General features: G+C 44.1%; 1 pseudogene; it reads left to right on the top strand.

Annotated features, from left to right (window-relative positions):
- The first annotated feature begins 3,071 nt into the window (after nt 1-3,071).
- Nucleotides 3,072-4,021, top strand: LOC114598379 (alpha-crystallin B chain pseudogene; annotated as a pseudogene).
- The last annotated feature ends 10,102 nt before the right edge of the window (nt 4,022-14,123 follow it).

Raw genomic sequence — 14,123 nt, 5'->3', positions numbered from 1 at the left:
GGTGGCATAAAAAATGATTTTAGCAAACAAGCAAAAGGCCCTGCAATTCCCATCATCTGGGGCCAATGGCAGTGCCAGATGGGGCATGTGTAAGTCGGAGTCCATCAAACATTTGGAGGGTCACAGGTTTCCCAGCTCTGGTCTAACTATGAAATTATTATAGTAATAAATTATTATTATTATTATTATTAATAATAATAATAATAATAATAATAATAATAATAATAATAACAACAACAACTAAATTGTTATTTTTTATTAGGTGGTATCTAACTAGCAAAGGGATGCGGGTGGCGCTGTGGGTTAAACCACAGAGCCGAGGACTTGCCGATCAGAAGGTTGGCGGTTCGAATCCCCATGACGGGGTGAGCTTCCGTTGCTCAGTCCCTGCTCCTGCCAACCTAGCAGTTCGAAAGCACGTCAAAAGTGCAAGTAGATAAATAGGTACCGCTCCAGCGGGAAGGTAAACAGTGTTTCCGTGCGCTGCTCTGGTTTGCCAGAAGCGGCTTAGTCATGCTGGCCAGATGACCCGGAAGCTGTACGCCGGCTCCCTTGGCCAATAAAGTGAGATGAGCGCTGCAACCCCAGAGTTGGCCACGACTGGACCTAATGGTCAGGGGTCCCTTTACCTTTACCTATCTTACTAGCACATTCCGTCAGCACCAGGATTTTCACTTGCTCCGTTAAACTCCTCCTCCCCCATTCTCCTCCCCATGCATGCCCAAGAACCCATAGAATGGATTTAGGGGGTACACATGAGGAAGGGGAGGGGAGAAGTCACATTGTGCAAGCAGAAATCCTTGCACTGATGAGATGCATTAGTCAGCGGTACTTTGCATTTTTTGCGTGATGCCTTAAAAAAACAAGGCTGTCTGCACAACATCCAAACATGCATGATGAATATAGGTAGATGAAGGCTTGGCTAAAAGAGTGGAATGTTTTGTTGTTGTAATAATAATAATAATAATAATAATAATAATAATAATAATTTTAAAGGATCTTGAGCTGACCATTTCTGCATCTTTAACTGCAAAGCGTAAGGTTGTGCTGGGGTATGTGTGTGTGGAATTAAATAATTAAACGAGCGCCGTGTGCGATGCGGCCAAATTCACGCTCTGCTGCGCCACGTCTGGAAACGGTGCTCGTGACAGTGACACTGAGAACCAGTTGTCAGTCTAATGTAATCAAACAGACAAGCAGCTCTGCTGGCAAGAACTGAATTAGTGTTTTCTGTCCAAATCAGTGTCATCGGCCGGGGAGGCACTGAAGCTTATGCGGCGCTAACAAAACTCCCCCAGAAGCTGCCTTTGTTATCGCAAATATGGTGGGCATTGGTACTATCTGTGTAACCTCATTCTGTAAGAGAAATATACCTCGTGGTCATGCTATTGTTTTCATCTTCCTCATACCGGGATGGAATTCAGAGTCCAAACGCCTGATCTAATTAGACAACCGTAATTTTTTTTTCCCCTTTCTAAACCCAGGAATGTAACAGAGAATGCCAGGGGAGCTTGTTCCAGACTTGTATGTGGAAATCCATCCCTCTTGTACATGTGTGTTCATATACACATAGTTTATACAGGATATTAAAGTCAATCCATGAGGGGCTGAGGGCACCCCTGTTTTGTGGCAATTTTGCGATGTTTTCAGGAGTGTTATCTGACACAGCACAGGAGTCCTTTCCATGTGGAAATTTGTATGAACTCTACATCATTGTATTCTCCTATCATCCTGTTCCTATATACATGTAACTCGTTGTGATCTCTCTTATGCGCCATCTGCACTGTACATTTAAACCACTATGATGCCACTTTAAACAGTCACGGCTTCCTCCCGCAAAATCCTGGAAAGTGTAGCTTGTAAAGGGTGTTCTGAGTTTTTAGGAAACCCCTATTCCTATCACAGAATTACAATTCTGAGGGTGGTTTAACAGTTAATTCCACTTCTCAGTGAACTCTGGGAATTGGGGCTCTGTGAGGAGAATACATAAATTAAATGAATAAAAACTAAATCAGACCTATTTTCTGACCCCCATTTTCCAGGGACAGTTCCAGATTTACAGAAGCCATTTTCATCAGATAAATGTTGGAGGGTATGGAGTTATGTGACCCACGAGCCAAGGAGATAAGTAACTATGCAACCTTTAGAAGACACCTGAAGGCAGCCCTGTATAGGGAAGTTTTTTAAAAGTTTAACGTTTTATTATGTTTTTATATACGTTGGAAGCTGTTCAGAGTGGCTGGGGCAACCCAGTCAGATGGGAAGGGTATACCACAATTATAATAATTAGTATTAGTATTATTGAATAGGACATTCCTATTTTCATCAGAGATTTGTTGGGTGGTATGCTAAACACCTTTCCACCTCATCCCTACCTACTGCTAACTCTCCCTGCACTGCTTGACCTTTTTGGTTTTATTTTGTAAGGTGAAACTTTGCATTTTCTTCTATACATGCTGAGAGTGTCCTTTCATGTATCTGATGAAGTGGGCTCTGGCTCATGAAAACATAGGCCAGAATAAATACAGCAGCCTTCAAGATGCCACGGGACTCCATTAGTTGTTTTTGCTGTGCTGCCACTGACTATAAGGCTGTAAATAAAAGACCACCTACAAAGAATGAGACGAGCTCCAAGAAAGAGGGGACTATATTACTGTTGCTCCAGCTCCAGGGTTCACCTCCCAATCAAATACATATTACTGCATGCTAGCTCATCTCCTGATCTGATAATTTACAAATTAACAACAGGCAGGTTTTTAAGAAGGCAGGATAAGCCGGGAGGCTGAATGCACGTTATCAAAAGCAATGAGAAAAGGTTTCTCAGGAAGACGGTATCAAATATCTTTAACAGAAAATAGCAAGCCCTGATGTGTTTTTTGAGCCTAAGCCATTCTTCATCAGGGGCTACTGAGCCCCTTGTGGATGTAGCAGAATAAGGATGAGACGAGATGCTATTTAACAGCATGGTTAGCAATGCTGGGTTTATTTAAAACAACACAAAAATAGATGCTGCCCCCCTTCTATATTCATTGGAATTGCATTGCACAGGGGTGCACTCCCCTGGCCGCGGTCTGTGTTGTGCCCGTCTCCGGCTGCTCGCCCGCCTTCTCCTCTCCGTGCCATGGACATCCCCATCCACCACCCCTGGATGCGGCGGCCCCTGGGCTTCCCTTCGGCCTTCCCGTCGCTCTTCCTGCCGCGTCTTTTCGACCAGAGGTTCAGCGAAGGGCTCTTTGAGGGCGACCTGTTCCTGGCCACGCTCAGCCCCTATTACATGCGTACACCCAGCCTGCAGATGCCTGCGATGCCGCAGATACTGGACACGGGGCTTTCGGAGGTGAAGATGGACAAAGACAAGTTCTCTGTGTTGTTGGACGTGAAGCATTTTACACCTGAAGAGATGAGCGTGAAGGTGATTGGGGACTACATCAAAGTTCATGCCAAGCATGAGGAACGGCCGGATGAGCACAGCTACATCTCCTGGGAGTTCCACCACCACTACATGATCCCCGAGGGGGTTGACCCGGCAGCCATCACCTCGGCCCTGTCTCCCGATGGGGTGCTATCCATCGCGGCACCGGCTACCCAGGCTCTTCCCAGAGTGGAGTGCAGCATCCCCATCAGCCGCCAGGAAAAGCCTGCCGTCACCGGAAAGTAATAGGGTAGCAGCCTAGCTTGGCTTTTTGCTCTCAGTTTTTACTGGAAGCCAGCAAGCACCTCAGGCCTGCTCTCCCCTCACTAGTAGCTGCAAGGGCTGCTCACTCGTCACAGAAGTGACATTCCCCTCTGCCCACTCCCTGCTGAGGTTCTGGCAGCAGAGACTATATATTGCCTCTAGGGTGGTGATCCTTTAGTGCAATTTCCCTACACTCCAGTAGGACCTTCCTGGAGTAGAGACTGGGCCCTTTCTTCTTCTGGCTAGGAGTACCCTTCTGTTGCAGGCTTACTCTGTGCACCACTGTTTATGCCAATCTCCTTGCTTTGTATAAATACAGATGCCACTTGGGTACATGTACTTGCTTGCATTGCACAGGCAGGGGAAATTTAACTCTTCCCTCCCCCAGCTGTGATCACATCAAAAACCACACAGGCACCCACACACCCATACAAAGAGAGCAATGAGACTCGGGACAAAAGTCCCGATAGACAACTGATAGGATGGTTGTTGTTGTTTTTTCCTAAGCCTCATAGGCTTCAAAGTGTTAGGAGCGTCCTACTCTCGTGTAGGACCCTAGCAGAGACACATGCCCAAATGGCAAGTTCTCTGCCTCCTGGTCGATCGTTCGGGAGCTTCAAAAGCTTTCTTCAGCCCGAACATCACAGCGACTGATGCCAAAAGGGATTAGCACACTTAGGGATCCTGCAGAGTATTCGCAGTTTGTGTAACAGAACCAATAGCACTGCATTTTGGCTAATCTACTTTATTTACATATAATACACTTGGAGCATTCTGAAAGAATGAAAGAACAAAGGACAATAGCCCCACTTCATGGAACACAGTAACACAAACATCCTGTCTCCGTCACTTCCCACACTGTGGAATGAAAACATACACCGTCATGTGATAGACAACAATCTCATGACTGCAAACATGGAGCAGGAATCTTAACACAAAGTAGACTGATCCGAAGTGTAGCATTAAACTGATGGAGGTGAATTCAAACAAATCTCTTTGCTAAAGGGTGTTGAGAAATCAAACTGAGAAAGAAAACCCTCACCCAAAAGCTAGCTATTGCCCACAAGAAGCTTCTCTTAATATTTTGCAAGAATTCACGTTATTGGGCTGGATCAGACTTACTTTATTCACTCTCCAAAACACGGCATACCTTGCCACCACCCCAACCACCAGTGCCCATGTCCCACCTTCCACAAGCAGATCTGTACATACAGAGACAGAGCATTTGAAATGGTCTGCGCAGATGAAATCGAATGCCTGTATGCCCAGATAATATTCCAGCTAACTTCCAGAAATTGCAGGAAGACAAAATGTTATTCCTCACCCTTGACATCCCCCTTTCCTGATCTTCTCCTCTAGCCACCCTGAAAAACCAGGATATTGGAGTAGGGCCATAGCTTATACAAGGTCCCGGATTCTCCAGTTAAAAGGGTTTCACACAAAGGGATGAGGAAAGACAACCAAACCAGGTGATATGCAAGAGATTTGTGCTTGGGCAATCTCTCACCACAGCCTGTAAGGAGTGCCCAATTTGAGTAGAGGACAGAGCACAGGACTTTTTACACCAGTTGCTGGGGAGTGGGTTGTATCCTACTTGTGGACTTTCCAGAAGCATCTTGTAGACCATTGTGGGATATAGGATGCTGGACTAGATAAGACTTTTGCTCAAATCCATCCTTTGTTACCTCCCCAAGAGGGCTGTCTAGGCCTGAAGTGGGTCAGAACTGGTGGCCCTCCAGATGCTACTGGATTACAATTCCCATCATCCCTGATGGAAGTTGGAGTTGAGCAACCTCTGTAGGGCCACAGGCTCCATATTGCTGCTTTAGACTGCTTTAGACCTTGGGAAGCTCATTGGGTCAGGCTCTTTGGTGCAGGCTACAGTATATCAATACTTTGGCCACCTCATGAGAAGAAAAGACCCTGATGTTGGGAAAGATGGAGGGCACAAGGAGAAGGGGACGACAGAGGAAGAGATGGTTGGATAGTGTTCTCGAAGCTACCAGCATGAGTTTGACCAAACTGCGGGAGGCAGTGGAAGACAGAAGTGCCTGGCATGCTCTGGTCCATGGGGTCCCGAAGAGTCGGACACGACTAAATGACTAAACAACAACAACAGTATATCATCTAGCACTATCATCACCATAGCAGTAGTGCACAAGAAATGGTTAGAGAAGGAGATGAGCAATAAAAGGCCTCGGACTTGAGCAGATTCATGTACCTTTTGACTATCATGGAGCAAGGAAGCTCTGCACCACCTACTCACTTGGCCCATGGCAATGAACAGCATCATAGCAGGGTGGATTTGCCATCCCTAGAGTGCTCCTGTCACTGTGCCAGCACATACCATCCTACCTTGTAAACCTAAGTGTCATTCCTAGTAGTGCCAGTGATATTACTCAATATCTATACAGTGCCACAGTCAGCAGAGATATTAGTATAAGAAATGTTAAGGTGAGTAGCCTCCATGGGAAAGCTTCATGACTTTCCTGCAACTAACCCTTCTGTGGTTCACCATGTAAGAACAGAGAACTCCCATCTGGGTGTCCCAGAATGTCTAAATTGCAGCTTTAGTAAAGTGAAATGAATTTACTCAAAGATTACCCTGGTTCTCCTACAGCTACAGGATCACTTGCAGCAATGCTGGTTATTGCAACATGACTCCAGTTGGTGGATTCGGTAGAGTATTATTCAGAGCAAGTGTTAACTAATGAAATTTTTCTCGCCTGGGTAACTGATGACATGGTCCTTTAAAAGTAAGCATGGAAGCTGTTTCAGAATTCAGTAGGGTGCAAACTGGAATTTTCAATTCGGCATCCTAGCCCATTCCCAACCACACACTGGTGAGCTGCTCTGAGCATAGGATTGAGTTAGATTTGGAAAGTCTGCCCATAGTGGAAACCATTAGGCAGAATGCCTTGGACACCAGTCACTGGTGCATGTACAGTGGTACCTTGGGTTACTTACGCTTCAGGTTACAGACTCCACTAACCCAGAAATAGTACCTTGGGTTAAGAACTTTGCTTCAGGATGAGAACAGAAATAGTGCTCCGGCAGCGCGGCGGCAGCAGAAGGCACCATTAGCTAAAGTGGTGCTTCAGGTTAAGAACAGTTTCAGGTTAAGAACGGACCTCTGGAATGAATTAAATACTTAACCCGAGGTACCACTGTATATGTGGGTGGGCGGGCAGCTGTGTCCCTCCCTCCAGCCGTTGATTCTGAGCCATTCAACCAAGCCATTCTGGCACCCCCTAAGTGAGCATTCATTTCTCAGGTGTGATAGAGGAGGGCACTGTCCCAGCACAAGTGCTGAAGGAAAATTCAGTTTCTAGCCTCATTGGTTTTCACACTCCTTGCTGATCATTCACTCATGCCACACTTTAATGCATTTCTACATCATCTTCTAAACTGAAAGAAGCCCACTTGGTTGTTTTTTGAAAGGTTACAGGGCATTTTTATCCAACATAAACGCACAAACCTAAAGTTCTGGGGTGCGATTAAATCACTCCTGCAAAATACTGGCAGTCTGAAGGCACCTTGGATGACGTCGGGCCAATCGCTGTCTAAACCTAGTCTCCTTAACCAAAGGATCATGTGCCACACCAGATCTCCTCCATCTCTACAGATTTGCCAAAACGGCAAATACCGTATTTTTTGCTCTATAAGACTCACTTTTTCCCTCCTAAAAAGTAAGGGGAAATGTGTGTGCTTCTTATGGAGCGAATGCAGGCTGCGCAGCTATTATAGAAGCCAGAACAGCAAGAGGGGTTGCTGCTTTCACCGTGCAGCGATCCCTCTTGCTGTTCTGGCTTCTGAGATTCAGAATATTTTTTTTTCTTGTTTTCCTCCTCCAAAAACTAGATGCATCTTGTGGTCTGGTGCGTCTTATAGAGCAAAAAATACGGCACTTCTCAGGTAGATGATAACATTGCTTCCCCTGTAAGCTCCCCCCACCCCCATTCCTGCTCCAGTGCACCACTGACCGTCACATGCACCTTTTAAGGCAGCCCTTCCTTGTTTGCTTTCCACCTTAAAAACTGTTTTTCTTAAAGGGAAGGCGTATGGCCAATCGGCCTCTCTGAAACAGAAGAGTGTTTTCCAGGAAGAACTTGAAAGATGAGAGGGTGGGGGTAGTGAGTGTGATTTAATAAATGATACCTAGTAACATAATTATATGGTTTTAAAAACAGTTCTAGTTCACTTGTCTCAGCAAGAAATGCTGGTGCATGTGAGAAATAATTTATATTGCTTACTACAGGTTTTTAATCCTGGCAAACGCTTTCCTTCATATGGAGAGGTGGGAACACCTGCCCCAGTGATTATATGTATTAGCACAAAGGGATGACATGTTCTGGATTCTGAAGGGGGTGTTGTTATTAAAACAGCTCCCCTCAAAAATGCCAGGATGTCAATCGCTGTTCAAGAAGAAAAGTAAAGGTGGGGGAAAAGCTTGATACAACCTGACATTTAAAGCCAGGTATCTGTCATACATATATAGATATATTGTGTGTGCATGTGTGTACGAGCCAAAAAGGGTGAATGCTGTTTTCTCAAGATTAATGCTCTCACAACGTGGGAATAAAGGAATCACCAGTCACCTGAATGCCTAATAATACAAGTGTCAAATGATTTATTTAGAGCTTTTTTGCAAATTTCTTTTTTTGGGGGGGCAGGGTGCCCAGCAGTGTTACTATTCTGATTATGCCATCAATGTACACAGCTTTTTAAAACATAAGCATACACACATACACAAAGGTAGATCCTTGCCCCTTAATAAGTTCACAAGATGGACTTTTGGGCTGATTCTGCAGGATTTGTCTTTTGTTCTCCATTGGTTTTCCAGTCCAAGTGGGATCTCTCTTGAAAAATGATTAAGAATAATTATTTACTTGTACAGTGGTACCTTGGGTTAAGTACTTAATTCATTCCAGAGCTCCGTTCTTAACCTGAAACTGTTCTTAACCTGAAGCACCACTTTAGCTAATGGGGCCTCCTGCTGCCACTGCGCCGCCTGAGCACAATTTCTGTTCTCATCCTGAAGCAAAGTTCTTCACCCGAGGTACTATTTCTGGGTTAGCAGAGTCTGTAACCTGAAGTGTATGTAACCTGAAGCGTATGTAACGTGAGGTACCACTGTACACTGGAATGGTAAAACAACTCTGTATTGTCTTTGAGTGCACTTGGACTGGACAATCTATATTTCAATACAGAGTCTGTTTTTATTCATCCTGTTGCTTCCAAATGTGCAATACAGTTCTCGAACGCGATCCATTCCAGAAGTCCATTCGAGTTCCGAAACGTTAGAAAACCTGAAAGCAGAAGCCTCAATATGGAAAACTCAAAATGGAAGCCGTGTTTCCTGTTTGACTTCCAAGGTGTGTTCGAAAACTGAGGCATTTCCATCCGGGTTTTTGGCGTTTGAGTTCCAAAACGTTCGACTATGGAGGCATTCGAAAACTGAGGTACCACTGTATTAATAACTTTAAAGTTCTAAATCATGCTCTGCATCAGTTTCCTCCATCTGTTGATTCTTCCCCATCTCTACATATCCCTACCGGGATGCATACTTTACAGCTCTCATATCATGGTCAATGAATGCCAAATTCACTGATTACACACGCTGCACCACCATGAGAGCTCATTGCTTTGCAAATAAGTAGATAGGAAGCTGCTTTATCTGGACCATAAAGAAGGCTGATCGCTGAAGAATTGATGCTTTTGAACTATGGTGCTGGAGGAGACTCTTGAGAGTCCCTTGGACTGCAAGAAGATCAAACCTATCCATTCTGAAGGAAATCAGCCCTGAGTGCTCACTGGAAGGACAGAGCCTGAAGCTGAGACTCCAATACTTTGGCCACCTCATGAGAAGAGAAGACTCCCTGGAAAAGACCCTGATATTGGGAAAGATGGAGGGCACAAGGAGAAGGGGACGACAGAGGATGAGATGGTTAGACAGTGTTCTCGAAGCTACCAGCATGAGTTTGACCAAACTGCGGGAGGCAGTGGAAGACAGGAGTGCCTGGTGTGCTCTGGTCCATGGGGTCACAAAGAGTCGTACACGACTAAACGACTAAACAACAACAACAACAAGCTGCTTTATACTGAGCATGACCATTGGTCCATCTTGCTAGCAATACTGATTGTGGACTGGGGACATTCCAACTCTACCTGAAGGTGCCAAGAAATGGACTCTAACACTGCTCTAACGCTGAACAGAGGGTTGAATGGATGAAATGAGAGCGCTGGAAAGCATTCTATGAGTCTCCCCTTTCCAGCGCAGATAAAAATCAAGCACACTCAATGTAGAAAGGGCAGATCCAAAGGGAAATAGCCAGAAGGGCAATTACGATCCTTAATCTTCCTAAAGGTCTTCTGACATTAGCATCATGTTAGGTAGAAGTTCAGCACGTGCTTTTTCCAACGTGGAGGGGAAAAAGGGCCATCCCCAGAGGGAAATTTGAGATCTAAGGTGTAATGAAGGGAGAAAGGAAGGCTTGCTCAGAATTTTCTGGGTGAATCAGAGAGGGTTGCCAGCCAGTCTCCTCTGGGACTTGCTAATCCTGTTGAGATCTTGGTGGTAGAGTTATTTGTTGCCATTAATGTCAAATAGGTTCCCTGCAGCTCAGCTGAGGCCTGTAGAACTGGGACCTGGCTGCATACAGCACTGGGTGGTAAAGGAAGAAGCAAGAAGCAACATCTATTGATATTCCTAAGCACGCAAAGGAGTGTGTTCTATTTTGCGATGCCTGCATATCTTCAAGAGGGCACTAACCAAGCATACTGTACACTACACTTTGGAGGTGCATGTGGCAAAATGCACTCTTTAGTTTGAAAAATCCATAAACAGTATTGATGATGAGGGTGTTGGCAATGATCTTCGAGATTTCATTTCAAGTTTGTATAAAACAGAGTTCAGATGAAGAATAACCATTGATTTCAGTTAGGGCTGCTTGTTGTCCCACCACTTTCCCCAGGGAAGCCCATTATTTAGTGCTGAATAGGAGCAAACATCAATCCACAGAAAACCCAATTGACATTTCATAGACTCATAGAACTGTAGAGTTCGAAGGGACCACAAGGGTAGGTTTCCCCAGGGGAAAGCAGTGGGATAAGTGGAAGTATGGAAGTGCTCTTTTTCAAGGGTGCGTGTGAGTGACTTTCTTTACTTCCTCAAAAGTAATGTTAAAAATCAAAACTGATTAGTAACTGACTGGTATCCACTACTGCCAGTTCCACCTGTGTACAGTGGTACCTCAGGTTAAGAACTTAATTCGTTCTGGAGGTCCGTTCTTAACCTGAATCTGTTCTTAACCTGAGGTACCACTTTAGCTAATGGGGCCTCCTACTGCCGCCGCGTGATTTCTGTTCTCATCCTGAAACAAAGTTCTTAACCCGAGGTACTATTTCTGGGTTAGCGGAATCTGGAACCTGAAGCGTCTGGAACCTGAAGCATCTGTAACACGAGGTACCACTGTATAGGAGTATTCACACATTACATTGTACAAGTATACAATCTGTGCACCTCTGTGAACAAAAAAGTTTAGCTGCACCTTCACAGGAGACTCGTTCGAGCACAGCAGGAAACGGTTTATTATTGTTAATATGGAGGAATTGTTTTGAAGTTATCGGAGACAAAGCTGATACATTTGATTTGAGAAAAACCATTGCTGAGATTTATCATTAATAATAATTAGATAACTTCTTTTAGACTTTGGTGTGAAAAGGAAAATGAATGAATTTGAGACATTGGGGTCTGAAGATAGGGGAAATATTGCTTAACAGAAATTGGAACAGTTGGATGTCATCCTAGAGTGAATGTTTTGAATAATTTCTTTTATGTAACTGACAGATGGAAAATCAGAAGTGCTTTTATTTTTCTTTATCCTCCCCTTCCTTTTCCAGTATTCTTTTCTTTCCATCTTTTTCTTTATTTTTTATTTTTCTTTGGAGTCCTCTACTCTGGGCTGTTATTGAGGTCCAAGGATTACACACACATGAAGGTGGTGGTTGGTTGGTAGAATGACCAACCAATGAGAGGCAGGGAAGTGAAGATCTCCCAAAACGAGAGACTGGCAGAAAAAAGGATATTTTCCAGGTGAGAGCTGGGAAGGTCCACCATTTTCTGTGTTTGACAAAGGTTAAGAGCTACCTTTAAGAGAGAACTCCATGTTTTCTTTTCTCTTTCTCCCTCTGTTTTCATTTAGATTAGTTTACTTAATCTTATTGCATTATGAAAAAGCTTTAATAAAGAATATACTGGGGGAGGAGGGGGGGAGACTTGTTCAAACCTTACATTGAACACACTGTCTTTACACATGTACCCTGCTGTAATCTTCGGATGAAGGGCAGTATATGAATTATTATTATTATTATTATTATTATTATTATTACTACTACATATGTTTGTGTGAAAGAGAGTACACTTGCTGATTTGTGCAGCTCAGTGATTGTGTACATTGGTACATAGACTATACACTCGGACGTTACATGCAAATAACTATGTGAGCGTACAGCTCAGTTACTAATGTACACAAACACACGGACTGTACAATGATGTACATGTGAACACTTGTACGTGTACAGAGACAGCTTATACCTTAAATGCCCCCTCCAATCATTCCTCCTGACCTTCCTCACCATTCGCCTCTGGTGAAGAAGAGAGCTGTGTGCCAACCCCATCTGAAACCCACTCTATAGGCTGTTACTACTCAGGTACAGTGAAGGGTGTTGTTCTGTGGTTAGTGAAATAAGGTTCAACTGTCAGTCAAGGCAGCTTCTGCAGATGGAATGGGGAAACCCATCTTGTCCTTTGCCTCCAGATGTCTTGGGCTGGCCCTACTGGTTTATAATTAGCACTTCGCTGGAAATTTATCCTGCATTTATTTGACTATTCTACCACCAGTCAATGAGAAAAGAAAGTGCACTTGAAAAATTACCAGGGAGGAGAGAGAATTTCAGCAAAATTCTCATGTGGGTGTCAGGAGCTAGAGTCATTAGCAGTTCAGCAATGAAAAGACCAGTGGCGTCAGTGAAGTTCACACTATTCAAAGAAACCAAAGCAGTGCAGGCCTAGTGATCACAGCAACTTGTCCTAGTAGGCCTTGCCCCAACGAGGCAGTTGTGAGGTCTGGAGGTCCTTGCCTTCCCACTAATCTCCCACAACTTGAGGCTTTGTCGTCTTGTCTCTCGTTGCTCCGCCCTTTTCATTCCTCTGCATGTTCTGAGAGACCAGTGGGAAGGGCAGCTGGTCGAAGCAGGAGGGGGAGACTCCCTGGATTCTTCAGCAGCCTGTCTCATCCTCGTCTCCTGGCCCACTTTCTCTCCTGCCTCTGAGTCTGAACCACTCTCTGCCACAGCCTCCTGCTGCTCATCAAACCCTGTTGCCTCCTCATCTTCCAACAACTTCTCCTCCTTGTCTGCTCCCTCTTCTTCTTCTGACCACTCATCTTCATCCCCCCACCAATCCCCTGGCTCTGAGCCTTCTTCCCCTGGGGGGTTCCAGCCAGTCCATGTAGGGGTGAGGAAGAAGTTCAATCTAAAGGTGAACCTACTTTATTTGCATTTTCCAATACAACACACATTCCACACATTCCAAAACAGAGCCAGGCTTCAAAAGCCGTCCGTCTCTGAATTTTGCAATGCAGCTCTTCTGCCAAGTTGTGTGTACAAAGAATGCATAAAATGCGTGTCAAAGTGTGTGTGTGTAAACAATATACAAAATGCATTGTATTAAGGGAAACTACTTTGCATAAAATGTATTAGGCAAAATTTCATACCGAGATATGTTGATTGGCAAAAATCAGCAGTGAAAGGCTTTTGAATTTTCATGAAGTCTTGTGTTACAAAAAAAGAAGAACTTCCAAACAGATGTGGAAATGTGGAGAACTGAATTTCAGAGTAGAAAAATGAGAAACCGAGAAACCGAAGTTGACAGATTTGCTCAACCCTAGTGGGCTGATGTGGTCTGCCATCTGCAGCCTCTGGTGGGGTCTTTTACCACGGAGAAGGGCCCATGGAATGAATATTACACACCACTGCAAGCTAATCAATTTTGATTTAATCCCTATTTAAATATATGTAGGGTTGCAGTTTAAAGCTGCTACCCTAAACATACTCCTAGAAAACAAAGTATGTTAAAAAAAAATCAAAAAAATGTATATTGCATATTTTAAACCATATACAATATGGTTTCATTGGTTTCAATGCTTTCATTGCATTGATTTTTGTTGTTTCAGATTGCAACCCTTCGAGGAAAAATGTCTTTCTTAATGACACTATATCAATAAATAAATGGTCATGATGATTTTCAGGGTTTTTATGTGCTGTACTGACTGGTTTAAGCAAGGGGAGGTAAAGAATAAATGGGGAAAGGAAGGGGGGGGGAATCAATTTATGCTCGATGTGCAAAATGCCTTTCACTTACTCTATAAAATCCCAGAATTGTAGA

The sequence above is a fragment of the Podarcis muralis genome, chromosome 5, assembly GCF_964188315.1.
Source record: "Podarcis muralis chromosome 5, rPodMur119.hap1.1, whole genome shotgun sequence".
NCBI classification, from domain to species: domain Eukaryota; kingdom Metazoa; phylum Chordata; class Lepidosauria; order Squamata; family Lacertidae; genus Podarcis; species Podarcis muralis.
This window is presented reverse-complemented; position numbering and strand designations above follow the sequence as displayed.